Raw genomic sequence first — 24,972 nt, 5'->3', positions numbered from 1 at the left:
TCTGGGATCATTTGATCGGGGAGCGCATGATATTAAGACATCAGCCAGTTTCATCTGTATATCCAACGTAGCATCTTTTTCCATATCACTCTTGCAACCTGACATTTTCAGATCCACTTTCAAATCAGTCTCAGTCCCATGCAGTAAAGCTTGCTCCTCTTCCAAAACATCTTTTAAAAGCCATTTATCTATAATGGCAGACACTTTTAAGATTAAACTCTGGGTCCATTGCTCACAATTATCCTCAAATATGTCCAGTGTTAAAGTATTTTGCTCCATTCTGTGTTAATAAGTCAAATGTAAGTGTTCTTCTCCTTTAATTGTAATCTTTAATTGCTTCTGGCTCCCTCTAGTGTCCAATGTTCAACTTCCCATCTTATCATGTTTTCTTTCATGAATTCCAAACAACAGTGTTTTCCCATGGGAAGGATTCCCACAATCAATTTGAAAATCTTATTTAAAATCTATCTGGACTCCTAATCCATTTATAACTTTTCAAAATCAACATTCTAATCACCTTTTTCCTACTTATTCCACACACACACAAAAAGGATTTTTTTGTTCTTAAGATTCTCTTTAGAATTTCTTTTGCTAAGGATTAAAGTGAACTCACCCAGTGCATGTTATCAAACTTATCAATCAGAAGGTTCTTAATAGTTGAAAAGTAGTTAAAAAGCAATTTCCAAAAGTGATTACAAAATGAGGTTAGCCAGGGTTTTGTGTCCATAAAGCTACATTGCAGTTGTGAGCTTAGATGAAAATCCATCGACTCCCAACTGCTCCACTCATGAACTGACCACAGAAACCTCCGTTTCTGCAATTTACCCATGAGGAACAGCTGTGTGGAGTACACATGGGCATCCTAGGCAGATAAACTTCAAGTTAGTGCCCAAAATTCATCAGGTATATGTCAGATGAGTCAACCTGGGGAAAGATTCAAAAGCATGGGGTAAAAATAAGGCTCCCATATCTGGGCTGCAAAATACAACCATTAGATAGTGGCAAAGGGAAACAGAAAATGAGAACATCCAGGGTTCATCCAGATTTGTGCAGCCCAGGGGTGATAGCACTGATAACTACAGTATTTTTAAGTAACTTGAAAAGGAAGCTGATGGCTCCTTTTACTTTAGGCTGCAAATAACTCCCCAGAGGAAGGCAGATTGGTGTCAATTATTGTGGCTTAATAACTTTTGGGACATTGATTACAAGGTATGGGTTTCATATTTCACTTTTTTCTCCTTTAGAGATATGGGGACACATTCTCTGTTATTTGTGCCTCATATCTAATGTCTATAAGACTGGGACATGGTGTGTGTGTGTGTTACATTAGTTCTAAGCAAGCTAGTAAAGCATAGTGTGTTTGTACATTATACTAAATCATAAATCTTAGCATGATGTGCTTATCACCCAATACTTAGTGTTATGTGCAAATCAGGCTATTATATCTATTCAACAAACTGTGTTAATAAAAATGTGGCTTAATACAAACTAATCAGACCATTAGAATTTATTAAACAAGCTGTGATTAAAAAGCCTTGCAACTATATATGTCAACCAGGCCAAAATTTATAATCAACATCTTCACAGTTAGCAAGCTTGTTGTGGAACTAGTGCAGCTGAGATAAAGTTCCTATTCCTATTCTTTTCCTTTTTTTTAAAGTTGTGTCTGGAAATGGGCCTAGTGAAAAAGGTGAGGTCCTGATTAATCTGGCACACCCATTGAAGAAAAATACCAAGTTGCTTCTGATCTGCTTCTCAGTGTTTCCAGAATGGCTGTATATAAATTAGCTTTTTCTGATGTTCAAGGTTCGGTGAAGTCAGCACTAACTTAGTTGCTCAGATATGGAAACCACAGTAGCACAGGTACTATTTTCTCTTTTACCTGCTGATTTCACTAACCACACTCAGCTGAGGCTATGACTTTGCGTGTTAATTAAAGGCACCATTAGAGAAAATGGAAGCATGTTGTAACTGACTCCCCACTTCTCCAAGCAGTAAGGAGGTCAAAGATGACTTTGGGGCTTCTGGTGTAGGGCAGATAATTGGGGAAGGATGGCAATCTTAAAATATACAGATGTCCAAATAAGTGGAAACAATTGCATATATGTTGCTAAACATTCACTATTTAACTTCAGGTTTCAAGTGAGAAGCACCCTGGAATCAAGATACTTCTATCTTTCAGCTCACAGCTTTGTGTGTTTGCATGCCTCCCCATCTGCCTCTCTTTTTTTGTATACTAATTTTTATTGAAGATTTTAATTATCATAGTAAAAGCAAATACAAACTAAATGCAGAAAGAAGAAGAGAGATAGAAAGAAAAAAGAGTGCAAGGAAAAAAGAAAAAGAAAAAGAAGAAAGTAAAAGAAAAAAATATTGAAAGAAGTGACTTCTAATCTTCCTCACAAGTATTAACAAACTTAGTAACTCTTCACCCCCTGTAAGGTTACAAACAGATATCTCTTCTTCCCATAACCCAGCTCTTATCTATATGCAAATCCATAAATCATCAACTTTTCAATCCTGGTGTCAGCAAATAGTCTATAAAGGGTTGTCACGGGTTTATAAAAACATGTCTTATTTTAACTTTGGTCAAACCAACCAACTTCATATTCCTTCCTTTTACTTCTTATAATCCTGATCCTTAATTCATTCAGATGTTGTTGTCAGGTTTGATCTCTCTTCAGGGTTTCTTTTTCCCATCCCAAAGGCTTCTTTGAAGCTTTAACAAACCTCTTTTGTAAATCCCATAAAAAGTCATTGTCCAGGTCACTCTCTTGGTTTGTATTTCCAATTTAGTTTTCAAAGCTTTAACCAACTTCTTTTGTGTATCCAGTAAAAAGTCCTTATCCAGGTCATTCTCTTGGCTTGTCATTTGTATTTCCACCTTAGGTGCCTTCTCTACCTTGTAATCTACACTTTTTTATTTTATTATTATTATCCAGTATTTCTGATTCTAATATTTTTACATCAAGCAGAATTTGTTTCTTATCTGTCATTCCTTCATTAACATCTTTTGGACATAATCTATCCAAAGAAGCAGGCATCATCACTGATATTGTGGCTACTAATCTCTGACCCCATTTTTCAAAAATCTCCTTAAGTACTTCAAATGTCAAAATATTTTGTGTCTTTTGTAATCCTAATATTGACCGAGAACAAAAGGCAAATCTACACTTTTTTTCTCTATGCCTGGAATCTTTAGTCCACTCTAGTATCCGATTTCTGAAATCATAAAGTCTCAAGTCTCTCCTATGACTTAAGATAGACAAAACAATTTAGTTCCCATGAAAGGCTGTTTATTTATAATTATTTCCAAAATCTTATAGTAAAAGTCTTAATATTCCAAACTTGTCTGGACCCTGAATTCATTTGTAACTTTCTTGGATCAGTCTTATTTAGCTTTTTGCCATTTATTTCCAATTCTTTAAATTCTTAAGCTTATAGTTAATTTCTCTTTTGTTCAAGAATGAAGGTAAAGTTACCAGGTAGCTTTTCAGACTTGTTCCAAAGATCTCTAATAGCCTTAGGTAAAGGTAAAGGTTTCCCTTGACATTAAGTCCAGTTGTGTCCGACTCTAGGGGGCGGTGCTCATCTCCATTTCAAAGCCGAAGAGCTGGCGTTTGTCCGTAGACACTTCCGTGGTCATGTGGCTGGCATGACTACACGGAACGCCGTTACCTGCCTGCCGAAGCAGTACCTATTAATCTACTCACATTTGCATGTTTTCGAACTGCTAGGTTAGCAGGAGCTGGGACTAGCAACAGGAGCTCACCCTGTCATGCGGATTCGAACTGCTGACCTTCCGATCGGCAAGCTCAGCAGCTCAGCGGTTTAACCTGCAGATAGTTAAATTGGTAATTTCCAGAAGTGATTAGAAAGTGAAGCTAGTGAACTCAGTGTCCTTTAAAAGGCTCTGCCGTGGTTCTGGGCATGATGGCTGATCCTTTTGTCTCTTGGTGCTCAAACCCGCGGGAGAACACTGTTCTGCAGTCTCCTTGCAAAGAGCAGCTGTCCGGAGCACACGTGGGTAACCTCCTGTCCTCTCCTTATCCAGAGAGGTTCCGTAGAACCAGTCTACTTGCCGGTTCTTCGGTCTTTGCTGCGGTCGTCTCCACTCTTTTGGGGACGTGTTAGCTTGCCATGCCTCCCCTGGAAGTCCTCAGATTCAAAATCTGTGTGCCTCCCCATCCCAAGCTGCTTTCTCAAACATACATAGACTTTGTACAAACTCTGGCTTTCCATTCTAAACATTCCAAAGAAATTTTGGTACTAAAAAACGTGTTCTAACAATCAGTTCCTGTAAACAGACATCAAGCCGAAATATATATGTACACACATACACACACACAGTATGTATGTGTGCGTGTGCATGTACGTGTCCGTGTATGTGTAAATACACACACACACACACACATATATATATATATATATATATATATATATATATATATATATATATATAAAATGGGTTTGTTTCATCCCAGAGACTGTGACTGGGTTTTGCTCCGTGGTTACCTTGCTCAGAACGTAATGAAACATGTTTATCAATTTATTTACTGAAGTTGTATTCTATAAACACTTTTCTCTCTTTTTCCTGAGTTCTCTTTACTCAACAACAATGTCAACATTCAAATCTATGCCATCGTAAACCAGGCTGCTGAGCAAATAGGTGCTGAAATCCCGCTGAAAAATGAAATGCCGCCAGTTGTTTTGAATGACCTGGGCTGCCTTTTGATATTTCTTGTACTGGGTTTTCATAAGCCACATCCTAAGCTTTGACTGCAAGAGGACAGTCGACTTCTCGGGCCAAACGTACATCAGCAAGGCCCTTATCCTCCTCTCCTCTCTGAGCTGATAGACCCGTTGGCGCCACCACCTCTGGATTGCCAATGCGGAGAGGGTGGCAAAGAGCAGAGCACGCCGGACCAGCGTACCCCGCCACCATTTTTGGATGAAGAGGGTAGTCTGAGAAGAGGAAACAGTAAATGGGGTGTCACTAGAACATAGTCAAAAGGAGAAGAAAAATACCTCCCCACTAGAGAGAGAGAGACAGAGAGAAAGTAGTACCAAATAGCCAAGTGTTCCATTTGATCATTTATATCAGCTACGCAAGTTTAAAAAACAAAAGACTGAAACTGGAAATTTAAAATATGGTTGTTCCAGGTAGCTACACACATGGACAGCCCCTTGTGGGAATTGTTGATCTCAGGTAATTTCAGCTATTTTAACATTTTAATTTAATTGGGGAATTCACAGGGGCTACCAATCCTTTTTCTGGCCTCTCTTTACCCAAGATTAAAGGCTAGGCCAATTCTCACTAAAAAGTAGGCTGCTAGTTGTTTGTTATTCATCCTGGATTCAGTCTGTGACAAGCTTTTCTACAAAATCTCCCTGGTGCCATTCTAAAGGTTTTCTCTTTTGCCACCATTATAGAGGGATAAGAGATGTAACAGTGGAGTCCTTGGTGCTCTCTGAGCTCTGTTGTTTTCTTGCAGACATTTCACTGCCAAACTAGGCAACATCTTCAGTGCTAAGAGGGAGTGGGCCTTGCTCTCTGTTTATATACCGTGGTTGATCCAGCTTGTGTTGGTGGAGGTGTTGTTCTCTTCTTGGGAGTTCCTTGATTGGGCTGTTGTTTGCTGCTTGGTTGATTGACTGAGCTAATAGTTCCTTGATGAGGGTATATTGTGCTGTTTCATTGTTCATCTGGTGTTAATCCTAATGTTAATCTTTGTATATCTGGGTGTTGATTGCTGGTGAGGAGGTGTTCTGGTCTTTTAGCTTTTATTGTCTCTTCTGAATGGTATGTAAATGTTGTTTACCTCTCTGTGTCTGTTGATGGCTGCTTTGTCTGAGTGCCAAGCTTCCACTGTACAGCATACAATGTAAGGATTGTAGCAGCCACTGTGTAGGACAGACAGGCAGAAGACTAGCAGAGCACATCCACAAACACCAACTAGCAGTCAGAAGACACGATGAGAACTCTTTAATCTCACAACACATGGACAGACTCAACCATAGTTTCAACTGGGAAACTGTGAGCATCCTAAACCAAGCCAAATCCAAAAGCGCCAGAGAATTCCTGGAAGCCTGGCACTCAGACAAACAGCACAATACACCCTAATCAAGGAACTATTAACTCAGGCAATCAACCAAGCAGCGCACAACAGCCTGTCAGCGGGAAAAACCTCCCAGAAGAATTCCAATTCACAAGGTTCGATGATGCAGAGAAAAGAGTTTATTTGTAATGCGTTTGCAAAGGCGGGTCCCTCCGTGCAAGAAGGAACCCTGAACGAAGTTAACACAAAACTTTTATACCCTATCTGTCCTCCCCCTCTCCGAGGGCTCAGCTCACAATCTTACTTCACAAGTATCCTTGATTGCTGGATTTTACATGTCAGCAGGATGTTCCTGCAACTCTTATCACCTACTTGTTTCAGGGTCTCATTCTAATGCAAACATCTCTCTGCCGGCGCCAGCCAACAGTTTATACACCATTGACTACAGATTCTTGTCCTAATGACTGTATTTGACATCCATATATCTTTCACCCCCCTCCCTCCAGCTCAGGGTCCGGAGGCATACTTCCCTCTTGTTTTAGGCACATTACCTTGCCCCATCACCAATTTTACAATAGATAAGCTGTCACTTCCCTGTTCCTTTTGATGCATATGCAAAATGTTTTAAAGGTCAAATTTTTCATCCTTGTTCCTCATGAAATCGAGACACTTTTTATTTTACTTTTAACCCCCAGCTCACAAGCCCAATCAAGGAACTCCCAAGAAGAGAACAACACCCCCACCAACACAAGCTGGACAAACCATGGTATATAAACAGAGAGCAAGGCCCACTCCCCCTTTGCAATGAAGATGTTGCCTAGTCTGGCAGTGAAACATCTGCAGGAAAACAAGGCTCAGAGAGCACCAAGGACTCCACAGTTCAACCCTGAGCTACAAATATTCACTTCGATTGGTAGATGTAACAGTGCCTGGACATCATGTGTAATGCACACATAAAAAGGGAATTTATGTACAATGCTCATACACCTTTGTGGCTGTCATATTAACTTTTTTGAACATCCCCGGAACATTCCTATGTCAGGCTATGATGGGGATTCTGTCTTCAGTCATTAAGTCTGGAGATACTAAGTTAATCACACTTTTTAAGTTTGCTTGTCCCTGGCTTTGATTCATTCCAGTGTTTATTGTTGCAGTGGTTTTTAATCTATTAGCTAGTTCAAGAGAGTTTTGTAAGTTTGGATGGTGCAGAAATGTTCTATGAAAACATCGATCAGCTTGCTTGTACTAATTCCAAATTAGTGATCATTGCAAAAGGAACTGGAAAAAAAATAGTAAGATCTTCATAGAAATCTATTCCGCAGTGAAGTTGAGAAAACTTTGTGCAGTACTAGAACTCTTACTTTATATCTGGAGAAGGTATAGAAATAAGAAATCAATGTATGCATGTATTTATTCATGAACTTATACACCGTTTCAGTCAACTGATTTTAAGCAGTATATAGGAGCATCAGCTGAAGCCAACGCAGCAATAAAAGACACAGTAATATATGTACAATAAAAACCAATATGACATGATCATTACAGTTAAGAGTTACGATTAAATAACCACACATTCCTGGCATCAGGAGCTGCACAGCACTCAAATCCCCAAAACTTTCTAGATCAGCCAGTTTTTATCAAGCTTCCAGAAAACCCTAAGAGTGGAAGCTCCACTTGCTTCATGGAGCAAGCTGATCCAGAGGAGGACAGTCCCCCCCAAAGAATGCCTGTTTTCAGGCCCCCTCCATCACATCTCTGAAAAGATGGGACCTTCAGCAGGTATTCTTTCACCATCACCATCACCATTACCATCATCCTGGCTGGGTGATAGGGTGATAAGCAGCAACTTGAATTCACTTGAAAGCATATGAACAACCAATGCAGCTAGCTCCTGCAACAACCAGCTGAAGTTTCTGGGTTATTCATTCATTCATTCATTCATTCATTCATTCAATTTCTATAGCCACCCATCTCAACAAGTGACTCTGGGTGGCTTACAACAATTAAAAAACTATAAAACAATAAAACAGTAACAATTAAAACAGTTACAGTACAAAATAAACATACATGGCTGCCAAGTAAGTTGATCTTGTCATATTCAAGGGCAGCCCCATGTAAAGCATGGGCATGGTTAAACTACAAGTTAGAGCAGTATTTCTCAACCTTGGCAACTTTAAGATGTGTGGACTTCAACTTGCTGGCTGGGGAATTCTGGGAGTTGAAGTCCACACATCTTAAAAGTTGCCAGGGTTGAGAAACACTGAGCTAGAGCAATGGCCAGCAGTTTAAACAAATGCACGGAAGATAAAACTACAGTTAGTCCTCATTTAGCAACCACAATTGGGTCTGGCAGCTCTGTCATTAAATGAAGCAGTCGCTAAGTGGGAAATCACACGACCGTGACTGTGCTTTCCTTTTCCTCACTGCCACACCCTTTGGAATGCTCACTCCTGTGTGGGATAATTAGCAAGAAGGGAATTAATGTTTGTATTTACATTCGTTGGAGAGGATGGGATTACAAGAGAGTAAGCAGGAACACAATGGGGAATAAACATCAAAACTAATGCAGTGGCCCTGGCAGCCCCAAGCACGCTACGCAAATAGCTGGTATATTCCCCACTGTGTGCCTGCTTACTCTCTTGTAATCCCTTCCTCCCCAGTTTCTCCATGCTGCAAAGGTGGGGAGGGAGAAAAACAACAGGTCAGGCACAGGACGTGTACTGACTGTGATGGCGATCATGCGACTGAGGGACATAGCGAAGGTCATAAATGCGGGCACTGGTCGTAAAGTTATTATTTCAGCACCATTGTAACTTCAAACGGTCACTAAATGAGGCAGTCAGTAAATGAGGTCTACCTATTAAAGGCTCCTAGTCACAATGGTTACACACTACCTTCTGAGTCAGAGAAATACCTCTCCCAGTACCAGTTGCTAGGGGCCCCAGTGGAAGAGTGCTGTTGCCCTCAAATCTTGTATGGGCGCCTGCAGAAATTGGGGGTCCTTCCTTAGGCATTTGGGGTAAAGTTCTGCCTTTCACTCTCCACCAATCTTAATGACACCTAAAATCTGTCTCTTGCCATGTTTCAGGCAGTGTCAGGAGCAGATTGTCAGCAGCGTATCAAGGATTGTTTCTGCTGCTTCTTTTAATCGTTCAAGTAAAACCGAGCCCAGAAATCACTAGCTTAAGAATATCCTCTGCAGAGACATGAAATCTGAAACCCCTAAACTGGAGGGCTCTTTGGGGTTGTTAGACCACAAGTTCCAAGAGCTATTAGGATCGTTTCTCCAACCATGGAGCAGATTCTCACCCACAGTTCAGAACCTGACAGTGTGTTGTGATCAGATCTACACTTGATTAAATGCACACTTTTAGGAGGCCAAAGAGGATGCCCTTGAAATGTTCTTTAGTATCCAGATGATTATTTGTTCATGCACATGAAAATGTAACACTCTTGTCTAACAAAGATGCTGTCGTTTTTCTTGATGGATAGCCAGTTAGCAAAATTGGCTCCTCAAAACTGGCAGCATCAAATGCCTGGCCTGTACCTCCAGTTGCTTTTTTGAGGAATCCTCGGCAGGGCGTGGTGGTTGTGGTGGGGGTTTCTTTTGTTTGCAGTAGGAGGAGAGCTTCTGCAAAGAGAAGAGACAGATAGTGAAGGATCGATTAAATCTACAAAAGTTTCAAAAGTGTCAGAAGGAGTCCACTGAGAAACGTCGAGTCCCAGACTACAAAAAACACCTAAGGGCTTATTGATAAGTGTCATTCTGTAATTTTTTGGATACCTCAAAAGGTTGATGCTTGACTGATGAACAAAAGAGTGGTGGTGATGAAGCAACTGGCCAGTCCAGCCTTTCCCAGCCTAGATGGACTTTAATTCCCATAATTTCCAACAATCCTTGGGAATCTCAAGAGTTGTGCATCGACCCATCTGGAGACACCTAGTTAGGAAGTGCTGGACAGAGATAGACAGGTTCCATTCTAGATTCAGGTGTGTGCATTTCAGATATATGTGGCTGGGACTGCTAAGCAGGAGGTAAAACACACATTACAGTTGGCCCTGCGTCCTCTCTTTGTATGTTTCAGAGCTGAATACTGGCAGCCAAAACTAAGTCTGGGCCTAGACCCTCTAATTCAAAATAAGTAGTAGGTGTATACAAAGGTAATCGCTCAGACTCAATTCTACCTTCAGAGAAAAATGATTTTCAACTCCCCAGAGAGCACGCTTACTCACACACTGGTTTTAGATATGGATTAGAATGTCCTTCATTTGGGCAAATGCAGGCTTACGATTGATTCTACTAGCAGGGAACAAAAGCTAAACTGGGCCTTTCAAGGCTGTTTACATAAAGATGCCATATATCAACCTCTTTCCATTAAAAAGAGAACAGATATCAAATATCACTATTTCAGAAAAGTTTCCAGAGGGATGGCCATGCTAGTCTGTAGCTACAAAAGCAAGTAAGCTTTCTTACACCTTAAAGACATCCCATTTTATTACTGAATAGACTTAGCTTTCTTGGGCTGTACCCATTTCATCAGACTGTAATCCAGAACAGCTAATATGATTATGAAATTGTTAGCCTTCAAGGTGCCAAAATGTCTTGTTTTTAATTTCAAAACTAATAGGGGATGGCACACTTCCCAAGAGTCAGGTGACTCGGAAAAATCTACTGTGTATGCCATTCAGAACCCACCAGCTCTATAATGTGAAAATATTTTACTCCATTTCTTTTGTAAGAACTGTTGATCATAGTTGCTAACACCACACCTGGAAATCTAAAGTTTATTTATTACAAGCTCACTTGAAAATGTAAGAAACACATATGGTAATCATTAGATTTGCCTTTTCTTCTTCCTTGCTGTCATTCTAGAGGCAGCACTAGAAGATTTGGACGATGCTTCTTCTGGGAGGAAAATGCTACCTCCCCAGTTCTAGACCTGTCTTGTTCCAGAGAACATGTAGGCTCATGGACTCCATCAAGGACTCCCTAATCTTAGCAGATCTCTTAACCTTTTCTCCTCTCTTCTCCATCTGTTATTTCCCACATGTCTCACATGAATTCACCATCTGGAGATATCTTGGAGGACATCTGCATTGGCTGGAGTTGAGCCAATGGGCTAGCCTCCAGCAGCATGCCAATACATCCTCTTACTTCACCACTACTCTTCTCCAAGGAGATGTTGTGCAACTCTGTAGCTGGTGAGTTGGCAATCACAAGCTGCACAACACTCACAGCTGCCAGAGGAGATGTCACTGCTCCTCCAAGGAGCCAAGCAGCCCAGGCTTTGGAGGGAATAGAAACTGGAAGTGCCATGGCCCAGTCTTTCTGCTACTCTTCACTCCACCACATGATTTCCCTTCCCAGAATTTCATTTCCTAGAAATCCCCAGGAAAGACCATGATATCCTAATTCAGGCCCATACAAGTGACCAAACACCCAGGGAGGTAAAGAACATGGCAAACCTCATTCTGGGACTTAGACCAAACTAGGCCAACTAGACCAAATTGTAGAAGGGGGCAAGAAATGATGCCATTTTCTATCACCTCTCCTCTTCTTCAGAGGACTCTTCTCTGAACCTCCACCACAGAGGTCCTGGCAGCAGTCACATGGAGAAGAGATGGACATACAAGCAGATTAAGGATCTCACAGTCTCCATCACTTATTGGACACAACTCGGGCATCTTTCTTCAAGAGCTGTCAAATGAGGAGGAGCTGTCCCTGGACAATGAGGACCAACAGCCAGTCCCTAAATCCACTGAGATCTTCCCAACTTCCCACAACTTCTCAGGAAAATTTGCAAAGCTGTAGGCGAAAGAACCCTAATGGATCTGCAGGCAGCAGAGGTGTTCCCAATGGCTAATAGTCCAGCCTCATGCCTCCCCTTCCCTCAGACATTCAGCAAAGTCCTTGAGGCAGAAACTCTTGATAGGAGACAGGTGGGTCCTCCCTGGCCACTAACCTCTATACCTTTCCTCAAGATCTCTTAGGTTTTCTCAACCTCTCCAATGGATGGCCCATGTCAGCACTGGTTTGGGGGCCACCATTACTGAAGATGGGGAAGACACCTCCAACACTCAGAGACTACGAAAATGGAGACCCTGCAATTAGATCCCTAGCCACAAGGGCATCCCTCACTATCTAAGCCTTTGCCAGGGTTTCTGTCCTCAGGGCCAAGGTGCTAACTTAGCTCATCCCATGGGCCAGAGAAAACTCAGGCTGAGAACAAACAAACTAGCCAAGGCACTTCCAAAGCAAATGCTAGTCTGGACTGTGCCCAGAAGCAGGGTGGCCAACACGGCCTCTAGGAGACAACTGGCATCAATTACTTTTTCAACATTCAAGGGATCAAACAGTCAACCAAGATGAGAGATCCCCAGGCTCATATTCCACATTGCTCATCATGACACATCATTAGTGTCCAGAAGTGTTGATTGTTCATGAGGGGGTTGGTGTGATTGCTAGTTTAATGGAGGTTTGGGGTTATGTTTGTTTTGTTGTGGAGCCCTGCAACTACCGTGGCTATGATAATTAGCCATCTGTCATTGAGGGTGGTGGGGTTGGGTGGCTGGTAAGGCACTCACCAGCACCCTGGTCTACCACAAAGCCCTGGGATCATCTGGAGTCTTGGCTGCTGCAGGCAAGGCTGGAGAACGCATGGGAGGTGGAGCCGTCTCTGGAGCTGGGAATTGCCTTGGAGCCCTGGGAATCAGCAGCACTGGATTATGAATTGGGCTTGTGCCTGGAGCTGGGGTCGAGGCCAGAGGCATCCCACTGTGTGCTGGGGTTGGCAGGACCAGTGCTAGCAATGCGGCTGGAGACTGTGAGTCTGGCAGAGTTGCAGAGCCAGCAATGCTGCCAGAGTTAGTGGAGCCAGCAAGCCTTCAAAGTTGATGGGGAGAAGTAGGTACTGTGGACTGTTGGGTATTTAGGGCCGGCTGTGACACGGTAGACACGGTGGGGGTTTGTTCCTTGCTACATCCCTGGCTGTTTAACATGTGAGGGCATGATTGGCCTGAGACCCATGGACTGGATGGATCCCAGGTGGCTGATGGTTGTTGTGAGGTGCCTGGCAACAACAGGGGAGGTGCTGTGTTTATTATAGGACCTCTTTTGCCAACTTAGAGGCCATTGGTAGCCCTGACTCCTGGCCCTCCTTTTTGGGCTTCAGAGTTGCCTGGCTGGGGCCCTTCTCTGAGTTCTAAGGGGTGGTGTACCTCAGCCCTCCTGATCATCCAGAGCTCTGATGGTCCCCACTTATGGGTGGTATGGGTGGGTGGTGGGGCTTTGGGTGCTTTTTTTTTCTCTGAAGGGGTTTGGTCCTCCTTGAGGCTATTGAATGCTTGTGTGGTTGTAGTGGGGGGGCGATTGGGGGCATTGGTTCGTGAATGTATGATGTGAGTGGGAGAGGTTGGTGAATGTGTGCCTTGACCTAGAAGGAGGGAATGAGGAGGGGTGGGGGAAGCTGAGAGGGCAAGCAGGAACATCAGGATGGTGATGGGCAGAGGTAGGTATGGTAGGAACCCAGGGTGTGCCACACTCAACAATATTGGGTCTGCTGCTTGAAAATAGTCCCCCTGTCTGGCCCTCAGTTTCCACCCTCAGTGCCTGGTTATCAGATCCTCAGCGTCCCTGGGCTCCAGCTGTGCTATTGAACACCAGGTTGGTTTGTAATAAGGCTGCCCTCCTTCGTGACCTTATCAAGGACAAGGGCACCAGCCTGGCATGTCTAATGGAGACCTGGCTGGACTGAGAGATATTCAAGTTTTACATCTAGACTAGATGGGAGGGTTGGATGGGGTGGCTGTTGTCATCCGTGAGTCTTTGAAGGCTCTTAGAGGCTCTGCTCTGCAGATAATTGGATGTGAAGCTCTCAGAGATGGTGGGCTCCAGGTCCCTTTGATTAAACAGTGTCGTAAATCAGGACCCAGGAAGCATGTCTTATCTGTTGCAGTGCCTGCCTCTGGTATGAGGTCTCTCCATGTGGCTCCCACCCTGATGGCATTCTGGATAGCCTTAAAAACCTGGCTGTTCTCTCAGGCCTTGGGTTAGGGTGGATGGATCTCCTTGTTGGATGTGTTTTGGACATATTTTTGTGTCAAATGGCCAGATTCCCATAATGTTTACCTATTTTGCATTGTGTTTTTATCTTGTTTGTTGTTTTGCAAGCTGCCCAGAGTTGGTCTGTAATCAAGTGGTACCCAAATCTTAATAAATAAGTAAATAAAGACTGAATAAAATAAGGAATGGCATTCCACTGAAGCTAGAAAACTGCCACATCAAATAGTATAGCTCACCTCAGATTCCAGGGAAAACATATATGCCCCCTTCTAGATGACCTGCTAATCCAATTCTGATCCACCATACAGAGAAAGAAGCACATCCAAACCATGATGTAGGTCCTCAAGGACCTGGGTTTTTTAATCAATAAAAGCAAGAGCATTCTTCAACCCCATGAGCATTGACTTGTGGCCTTCTCACCGGATCAGGTTCACCATAACTGCAACCTCAGGATATGGAAGATGCACTGCCTAGGACAAGTAGCCCAGGAAGTCTGGATGGGAGAAGCCCAAAGGAGCATAAACCTCCTGGGACTATGTGCAACACAACAAGCTCTGAGCAAGTTCAAAAAAGGCCTGCATGTCCTCCTTTTAACAGACAAGGTGATCATCAAAGCCCATATCAGGAAAACAGGAGGGAGCAGATCAAGGCAGCTAAGAAGGAAGCAACAAAAATTCCATATTAGCTGGGCTGAGGAAAATGTGCCATCTCTCACAGGAAAACAGGAATCCACAATATGGTAGTGGACTGGCTCAGCCACAAAGACCTCAGTCCTAGTGAAGGGGTTCTCAATCCCAAGTTGTTTAAGCAAATTCAGGATGCCAGTGATGGACCACCAAGCAAATTCACCAATCAACTTGCATGTTTTTTTTTAGGATCACCCAGCATGGCTGACTGGGGAAGGATAAGCTGACTGGGGAAGGATAATTTGACTGACAAGTGCTCTCACTGGGGTTAAAACTGCCCCTCTCCTGCATCAGTGCTAATTGGTTAATGGAGTCACACAATGTTGCCCCCACTTTTGACCCAGTTAGGTATCTTGATGAATCTAGCCAAAGTTTAGTTGCCCCAAAAGGGTATATGCTGTGATAAAAATTGAGATGGGTAAGGTGTTTTGGTCAACTACAAAAGGGATCTCTCCTACTGGAAATACAGATTCTAAGAACAATCTGCTAGCAACCCATTCCATCATAGATAAGATTCACACTACATTAAACCAAAATGTTATTTGGTTTTGGCTTAATGAATCATGTAAGCCATTTTTACACCTATACTAAACCATTACAGTTTGCAAACCAGGTTTTGGATTAACAAGTTGCAAGTAGCCATTCAATTATGGTTAGAGCAACAATAATTAAAACAAAGGTGGATAATCTTCGAAGAATAAGGGGTCACAGCTAACCTCCTAACCTTCATGAGGGTTCAGAGAGGTCTTCTGGTGATGTTGCAATGTCACTAGAAGAAGCAGGGCTAATTTGAGAGCTCAGCAAGAATGGTATCTAAATGTCCATATATTACTTACTTACATTTCCCATTTTTTTTCAGGTTTTAGTTTGAACTGTTGAAATTAATTCTGTTGAAATTAATTTGAACTGTTGAAATTCTCTTAACATAGCAGCACTAAGTTGCCTGTGTAATGTTATAGTGATGTCATAATGCACACAGTGGGCTCCCCACTCCAGCTATCACTAGGCTAGTTCAGAGTGAATCTGGGCGAACTAGAACTGCTTCCAGAGCCAGTGGGCTAAGGCCACTCTGGCGCATGCACGTGCCATGAAACCTGGTGGGGGTCTTTTTCTTCCAGGGTTAATTTCTTCACTGCAAGTGAAAGAAGGAAGGCAGACTGACTACCCCAACCTGCTGCCCTGTAGATATGTTGGGACTGCAATTCCCAGAGCACACAGCCAATACGACCTTGGGTAACTGCTTGAGAAGAACTGGATTTGAAGGTCATTGTTACAGCAAGCACGGGTGTCCATGGGGGGGTGTCAGGATGGCAGTGGTGAAGCGTGTGACAAGATAATCATGAAACCTGTGACATGCATTTGCATTCCATTATATTATTTTATAGTTTTATATTCCTCTTGTTTACGTCTTACTGTAAACCACCCAGAGTCCCTTCTGGGAGATGGGCAGTGACAGATTTGATTAATAAAAAAATAAATAAAAATAATAATAAATTGGATGTGATGACACAGGTATGTAATTGTGGCATTTTCATGATTACCCCATCAGATTTGCTGTGGGAGCCGGTGGCAACTAGAACAATCATATAAATTTCAGGTTATGAAGGGAATGAAATTTCTGTCTGTGTGGCTCTGGGCACTCAGGACTCCGTAGTTTTTTTTTCCCCTCTCACATCCATGGTCAGCTCCTCTTGTGTCTTGCATGCCATGAGTGTCCTTTTCTTCCTGATCTTCAGCCAAGAGTCCCGGGGAGCTGCAGCCACAGCAACATCTCTCTCTCCACATCAGATGCGGGGGTTTTGTGTTGGCTCACAGCAGTCCTGGGGGTTGCAGAAACAACAAAATAACCTATTTAAGGAAGGGCGACGCAATCTGAATTAAGATTGCTAAATGGCCAAGAAATAATGATCGTTGTAGCAGTGGAGTGGGGAGCATAAAGAAAGGAGAAAGTTGAAAGGGAGGTAGCATCACAAAAGAGGACGTGGCTGAAACCATGAACTGGATCCCTCCACGCTGCAGCAGTTTGTCGCCGGCCATGGCATCCTATTCCAGTAGCAATCTCTGTCTTCTGTGCACCGGCTCTTCTGAAGCCCTAGGCAAGAGGGAAAGGCAGCAGGGAAAACCCAAAGTATGCAGGAAAAAAGCAAATATTAAAAATAAAGCCCACAATAATAACAAAATAGGCCAACAAGAAGGGCCTGTTCGGTTGTCCCCGACTGCTGGGGGAGGGGGGTATGTGAAAAGCTAAAGCCCATTACAGTGTTTGCAATCCCAGCATATCCACAGGGCAGCAGTTGGGGTAGGCAGCTCTTTCCTTTCTTCTTTCACCCTCAATGAAGAAATTAACTCCAGAATTAAAAAGACCCCCACCAGGTTTCATGGCACATGCATGCGCCAGAGTGGCCTTAGCCCACTGGCTCTAGAAGCAATTCTAGTTCGCCCAGATTTATTCTGAATTAGCCTAGTGACAGTCGGAGTGAGGAGCTGGATCCAGACTTCATTTCATATAACTGTTTCCATGTGCCTTGGAAGACTTAAAAAACCAATGCTTAAATGACGGAGAATTGTGTTTTTTGTAATATGTAGCATAAGTGGTACAATGAAATAATTAAAAAAAAATCAAAATCTGGATCATGGGAGGACGGGAGGATGGGGGTGGGGGTGGCAAAAACAATCTGGATTAAGGAGCTGAAGCCCAGAGCGATTTGGTGGATTGAGCCTGAGAATCCAGTCTGAGCCTACACACAGCAATCATTACATTAAAGGACATATGAGAGCCCAAATGGGGTTGCAGTGCTGGACCAGGAGTGGGGAAGCCCCGGTTCTAGTCCTTCCTTCGGTGAAGAAGGCAGCTGGGTGACCTTGGGCCAATCACTCCCTCTCAGCATCAAACCATCTGAAAAACAAAACAAAACCCTTAGTCACACCATGCACTGATGAACTTTGCTGCAATGCAAAACAAGAGGTGGTGGTGGTGGTGGTGGTGGTGGTGGTGGAGGAGGAGGAGGAGGAGGAGGAGGAGGAGAAGGAGGAGGAGGAGGAATAATCAGCAATAATGTAAAAATGTATAGCAATTCAGTCTAATGATTCAGGTGTTGGATTGGGATAACTCAAGGTCAGGCTTCCATTTGACCATGTGCAGTAGTTCACTGCACCACTATCTCTCAGCCCAGCTCAATCCACAGGTTTGTTGTTGTGGGGATAAAATGAGGGGAGATTCCCATATACTTGATCATCTGGAAAGCAATCTGACCAATAAACTTCCTGGCACTCATCAATAAAGTAACTACTATACTGGGATAAAACCCCATAATTTTGATTCTGGCCACAAGAGAAAACTGCATTTTCTGGCAACCTGAAATTCAGCAGTTTGAAATTCCTTTACCATAGAACAAATGGACCTTTTCCAGTTTCTGCTCCTGAGTTCACTGTTTTTCCATTAAGTCATGTATCTGCAGACCTCTAACCCAAGATAATATTCTTTGGACCTGATAGGCTCCATAAGAGCTATATTAGTCTTTAAAAACTAAAATGCTTTTGCCTCATTTTGAAATGAACCACTACAGTGCTCTTCTCTGTTAGCCAGAAGAATGATAACAGAAGAACAAGTAATAAATCGGCTGCCTCCCTGGGTACTTACCTGATCTGTGTTTTCTACGAATGAAAGCTACAAATGTCTAGCAGATAAGACAGGATTATTAAATACAACTAACTGGCAACTAGTATTCTTTTTAGAGTTTCATTTCAATTTCAACAAAACTGTCCGCTTACTTCCCCCAAACTGTTACAGAGACCATTTTGACCGCCAAATTCTTGCATTAACAAAAGCAAAAAGCTGCATTCTTGCAGAAGCACTAAGTGGTGTGGAGTTCCACATGGAGACTTAAGAAAATTTTCAGTTTGCAGGCTTTACCAATAACGTAATAATTCAAACTGATTTTAAAAATCAGGCCTGATAAGGATGAAGGAATTGTAGCTGTTTGTTTCTACGTATTTGGTTAAACATGAGGTTTTGCAGAGTTAGCCAGAGCTAATCTGCCAAGATCTGAATGACCACCAGATGTCGACCTTTCCTGGCTGATATCTAGTGGTCATCCAGGTTCTTGAAGACCAGATCTGGCAATGCCTAGTTTTAGGTGAAATTCCCTAATATCAGGTGCGTGATGTCATTGAAAGGTAGTTTGTAGCCTTGGGTCTTCACTTGCAGTTAGAGAATGTAGTTTTCTGCTTCAAATTAATTGTTATGTTAATTATGCAGTAAGGTTTTTGACACCTCCCAAGCTGTGAAGTGTGTGCTGGCTCTCCATCCACTCCAAGAGTCTGTCAGAAATGAAGCTTTTTCTCTAGCCTGCCTCTTTTGTAGTCAGTATTTTTAACAACCTCATTAGTGAGGATTTTTCCTCTTTGAAGAAAACAAGTCTTACTGCAGAGCAGCTGGAGCCAGTGGGGAGTTAGAGCTACTGATCGCAGGGATGCCATCTGCAACAGCTCTGCAGCACACTGCAACTGCTGCTAGCAAATATTTTACTGCTGTCTGTGTTTTCCTCTTCTGGTGGGGTCCTAAATCTGGTGGAAAGTCAACAGATTAAGCTTTCTTCAACGCTGCATAATGGGTTGGAACCAAATGTAGTTATACTGTGAGTAAACCTGTTGCAATCAACAGGACTAATCTTAGTTACATCAGTTAAATTCAAGTACAATCAGTGCTGCAGTTCAACACCCACTTTCCTGATTCAGTGGGACTTACTTCTGGGTAGACATATAGAATTGCTCATTTGTCAGATGCAACTAGCAGAGCATTTGAAGGGCCTGGTAAAAAACTGGTGGGAAATATGGAAGCTCTTTGATGGAAAGAAACTGTCTGATTTGGAAGTAGAATTTGACTCAATCCACATGGCATGTTAAACTATGATTTGTTTAACCACTGTTATGGAATAAGCCACCTTGCTGGGTTCATACAACTTGCCAAACCACAGGCCATAACAGACAAACCTCAGTGGTCACTTCACGCATCAAACTTAGCCAAATCCAAACAAACAATGTTATGCCAAAGTTAACCTAGTATTTCTTTCTCATAAGCAATGCAATGGCAGAGCAAGCTAAATATATAAAAAAGAATGCTATAATCCAAAGGGTCCAAAGCATTGGACCATGTATGCATGTTTGTAAGTATGTATACTTTATTTGTTAGATTTATATCCCATCTTTTGTACAGGAGATCAAGAGAGCATACATAGGGTTCCCTCTCCAATTCTTTCCCACAAGTACCATCTTGTGAAATAGGTTGGGCTGAGGAAGAATGACTGACCAAGAGTCAACCAGGGAACTTCTGTGCCTGAGGGTTGACTAGAACCTGTGCCTCCCTGGGGCCAGCCCAACACCTTCACCACTGCACCACAGCTGCTGTCTTGTGTATTTATATCTATTGAAAGGGTAAAGGTTTCCCTTGACATTCAGTCCAGTCGTGCCCGACTCTAGGGGGCAGTGCTCATCTCCGTTTCAAAGCCGAAGAGCCGGCGTTTGTCCGTAGACACTTCCGTGGTCATATGGCCAGCATGACTAAACAGAACGCCGTTACCTGCCCGCTGAAGCAGTACCTATTAACCTACTCACATTTGCATGTTTTCAAACTGCTAGGTTGGCAGGAGCTGGGACTAGCAACGGGAGCTCACCCCATCAGGCGGATTCAAACTGCCGACCTTCCAATCGGCAAGCCCAGCAGCTCAACAGTTTAACCCGCAGCGCCACCGCGTCCCTTATATCTATTGGAAAGTCACTCAAAATTTCCTAAAATGTACTTCTGAATAACCATGCATACAATCAGCTATTAAGCTGTCTTAAATGGAGTCAGGCATAGATGCACATTGGCCATTTACTTCAGTTTTTATGACTTGCAGTGATTTGCCAGGATCTTAGATACAGTAGGAGTCTTTCCCAACAGTGCTTGAAGATGCCAACTTATGGTTACAATCATGTGCTCTTACTTTCCAGAATGCTGTTATTCTAGCCACAGCATCTCTTCTGCTCCCGGCTCTATTTATACCCTGTTTCTGCAGGAATGAAACTAAGGCGCTAAGGCAGTAGAAGGCAACCACAGCTGATATAAGAAGCAATCAGCAAATTGTGCCAATAATTGAGTATCTGCCACTTACATGTCCTGTGAAAACACCATTACCTTCTTTGTTGCACTTATGCCTATTTGCCTTCTGCAGTTAAGATTAGTAAGCTTTCAGCTAGGAATATGGGAAGGATCTCCAACAGCAAAGAAATGGTGGTGGTTTGATTTGACAAGGCCACTCAACTTTAGTTTTAAAGCTTCTTTCTAACCTAGAAGAACTGCAGGAACTGGCTGTCTGCTAACTGTCTTTATGGCTGAAATGTACCAAACTCCTTTTTTCACCTTTCCATGGAGTCATGCTTTTTCTGAGCCACAATCTGCTTTCTTCCCACATCATCTGTGGCAGCAGAAGGATAAGAGGCATTGTGCTGCATTCCTTCAAGGCAGAGGTTTATACTGGGATGACTTTGGAAGAATAAGAGCATGCCATTAATCTATGAAATATTGCAGCATAACCATTTGGAGGATGACTTCAGATCACCAGAGAAATGATGTCAGGGAAAAGCATGACAGAGAGCAAACAATTTCATCTCCTCGCCATAAGTGCCTTAGAAGGCCTTAGATCTCATGCTGAAGAACTTGTTTCGAGTGAGCTTTATTGTGTTCTGGCTGACAGCTTTGAGCTAGAAGATACTGGAGAATTTTGAAGGAAGGAACATCCCAAGGCTTTGAAAGTGGATTTTATATATCTATCTTATATTGGCCATGGGGTGACCTTGCTTCTCCTAAATTGCATCCATGCCCTAGTAACCGTTGTCATTCTAAGAAGATTGTCCTTGACTAGTTTCATTTTAAGAGAATTTTTTTCTGTAAATATCTATTTTGTTGCAAAGAGCTCTCTTCAGGCAATTTCCTGCAAAAGTGAAGGATATTTGTATCAATGATAGGTGCAGAGAGTGAGGGAGACAATCCACTGAATGATTTATGTATACATTCATTACAAGTGCACATGCAGTTTTAGAAATATGCCCAATTGTGAGACAATCAGTACTGAAGAAAAAGGATGTCACAATGCAAGGCAGCTAAACAAGATGGACCTGTTATTTTGCCAATCCCAATTAAAAAGAGTTTGTAACATGCACCCAACAAATAATTTGTTTGTGGTTCATTGAATATGACAGGTCCTAGTTGTTTTTCTATTAGTATAATTTTAATGGCATATATCTTCAGCAAAGGATCGTTACCTTGTCGTGGTGCTGGAGCTTGAGCACCTCAATGATGCCATGAGCTAAACTGTGAAGGGCCACCCAAGACGGGAAGGTCATGACAGAGAGGTCAGACTAAATGCGATCCGTGGGGAAGGTAATGGCAACCCACCCCAGTATTCTTGCCGTGAAAACTAAATGGATCAGTACAACCAGAGATATGTCGGTATACCATCGGAAGATGAGACCCCCAGGTCGGAAGATGGTCAAAATGCTACTGGGGAGGAACAGAGGATGAGTTCAATTAGCCCCAGATGTGATGACGCAGCTAGCTCAAAGCCAAAAGGACGGCTAGCAGTTGACGGTGCTGGTGGTGAACGGCGAATCCGATGTTCTAAGGATCAACACACCATTGGAACCTGGAATGTAAGATCTATGAGCCAGGGCAAATTGGATGTGGTTATTGGTGAGATGTCAAGATTAAAGATAGACATTTTGGGCGTCAGTGAACTGAAATGGACTGGAATGGGCCACTTCACATCAAATGACCACCAGATCTACTACTGTGGACAAGAGGACCACAGAAGAAATGGAGTAGCCTTCATAATTAATAGTAAAGTGGCAAAAGCAGTGCTTGGATACAATCCAAAAAACGATAGAATGATCTCAATTTGAATTCAGGGCAAGCTATCTAACATCACAGTGATCCAAATATACGCCCCAACCACAGATGCTGAAGAAGCTGAAGTAGAGCAGTTCTATGAGGATCTGCAGCACCTACTGGACAACACGCCTAAAAGAGATGTTATTTTCATCACGGGAGACTGGAATGCTAAGGTGGGCAGTCAAATGACACCTCGAATTACAGGTAAGCATGGCCTGGGAGAACAAAACAAAGCAGGACATAGGCTGATAGAATTTTGCCAAGACAACTCACTCTGCATAACAAACACTCTCTTCCAACAACCTAAGAGACAGCTTTATACATGAACTTCACCAGATGGACAACACCGAAATCAGATTGACTACATCCTTTGCAGCCAAAGGTGGCGGACATCTATACAGTTGGTAAAAACAAGGCCTGGAGCTGACTGTAGTTCCGATCACGAACTTCTTCTTGCACAATTTAGGATCAGACTAAAGAGATTAGGGAAGACCCACAGATCAGCTAGATATGAGCTCACGAATATTCCTAAGGAATATGCAGTGGAGGTGAAGAATAGATTTAAGGGACTGGACTTAGTAGATAGGGTCCCGGAAGAACTATGGACAGAAGTGCGCAACATTGTTCAGGAGGCGGCAACAAAATACATCCCAAAGAAAGAGAAAACCAAGCAGGCAAAATGGCTGTCTGCTGAGACACTAGAAGTGGCCCAAGAAAGAAGGAAAGCAAAAGGCAACAGTGATAGGGGAAGATATGCCCAATTAAATGCAAAATTCCAGAGGTTAGCCAGAAGAGATAAGGAATTATTTTTAAACAAGCAATGTGTGGAAGGGGAAGAAGACAATAGAATAGGAAGGACAAGAGACCTCTTCCAGAAAATTAGAAACATCGGAGGTAAATTCCAGGCCAAAATGGGTATGAACAAAAACAAAGATGGCAAGGACCTAACAGAAGAAGAAGAGATCAAGAAAAGGTGGCAAGAATATACAGAAGACCTGTATAGGAAGGATAACAATATCGGGGATAGCTTTGATGGTGTGGTCAGTGAGCTAGAGCCAGACATCCTGAAGAGTGAGGTTGAATGGGCCTTAAGAAGCATTGCTAATAACAAGGCAGCAGGAGACAACGGCATCCCAGCTGAACTGTTCAAAATCTTGCAAGATGATGCTGTCAAGGTAATGCATGCTATATGCCAGCAAATTTGGAAAACACAAGAATGGCCATCAGACTGGAAAAAATCAACTTATATCCCCATACCAAAAAAGGGAAACACTAAAGAATGTTCCAACTATCGAACAGTGGCACTCATTTCACATGCCAGTAAGGTAATGCTCAAGATCCTGCAAGGTAGACTTCAGCAATTCATGGAGCGAGAATTGCCAGATGTACAAGCTGGGTTTAGAAAAGGCAGAGGAACTAGGGACCAAATTGCCAATATCCACTGGATAATGGAAAAAGCCAGGGAGTTTCAGAAAAACATCTATTTCTGTTTTATCGACTCTGGCGTGGGCTGGTCCATGAAGTCACGAAGAGTCGGAAGCAACTAAATGAATAAACAACAACAATGGCATAGATGCAACTAGACAACCCATGACCTGTTGGGTCATCAATTCAGGGATATTTCCTTACCTAAACAGAGAAACAGAATGACCACAGGCAGGCAAAAAAACAGTGGGAGCGACTTCTGAATTCCTGCCGGCTTCCCATTGAATTTCCTTGTGGGAAGCTGGCACGGAGTGTAGAAATCTCCCTCCCTCCCTCCTTGTTTTTATGACTTGCAGAAATCTTCCCTCCCTCCCTCCCTCCCTCTACCTCTGCCTGCCTGCCTGCCTGCCTGCCTGCCTGCCTCCCCCCCTCCTCGCTGATAGAGAGCATCAGCAATCATGATCAAGTTTAGACTTCCTGCTGGCTTCCCCACTGACTTGGGGGAAGCTGTCAGGGAGCGTGGGAAATCATTATCATGTGGCTGTGGCTGACTGCGGCAGCGCGGTGGCACTGAAATGGCCACAACTTTGCCAAATTTCAGGATGGGATTTTGGATGCATTCTGTAAGTTAGCCCATTTGAGGTACCTTGGTTGAAAAATTGTTGCCTATGATGCACCATTTTGCCCAATTGAAGGTTACAAACAGACATGAGAGTTGTAGTAGTATATAGATTAATTTAGTTTAATTGCATATAAATTTCTATGCCATTAAAGAATCAGAGATAAGTCAGAACATCTGATAGAATCCTGTAT

General features: G+C 42.9%; 1 protein-coding gene across 1 annotated transcript in view; it reads left to right on the top strand.

The window, feature by feature from the left end:
• GRM2 (glutamate metabotropic receptor 2) overlaps positions 1–24,972 on the top strand; it is a 48,927-nt gene that overhangs the window by 6,762 nt on the left and 17,193 nt on the right. The gene's annotated exons all lie outside the window — the stretch shown is intronic.

This window comes from Candoia aspera, chromosome 2 (assembly GCF_035149785.1).
Source record: "Candoia aspera isolate rCanAsp1 chromosome 2, rCanAsp1.hap2, whole genome shotgun sequence".
In the NCBI taxonomy this organism is placed as follows: Eukaryota; Metazoa; Chordata; class Lepidosauria; order Squamata; family Boidae; genus Candoia; species Candoia aspera.
Note: the sequence above shows the minus strand (reverse complement) of the source record. Positions and strands in the feature narration are given on the sequence as shown.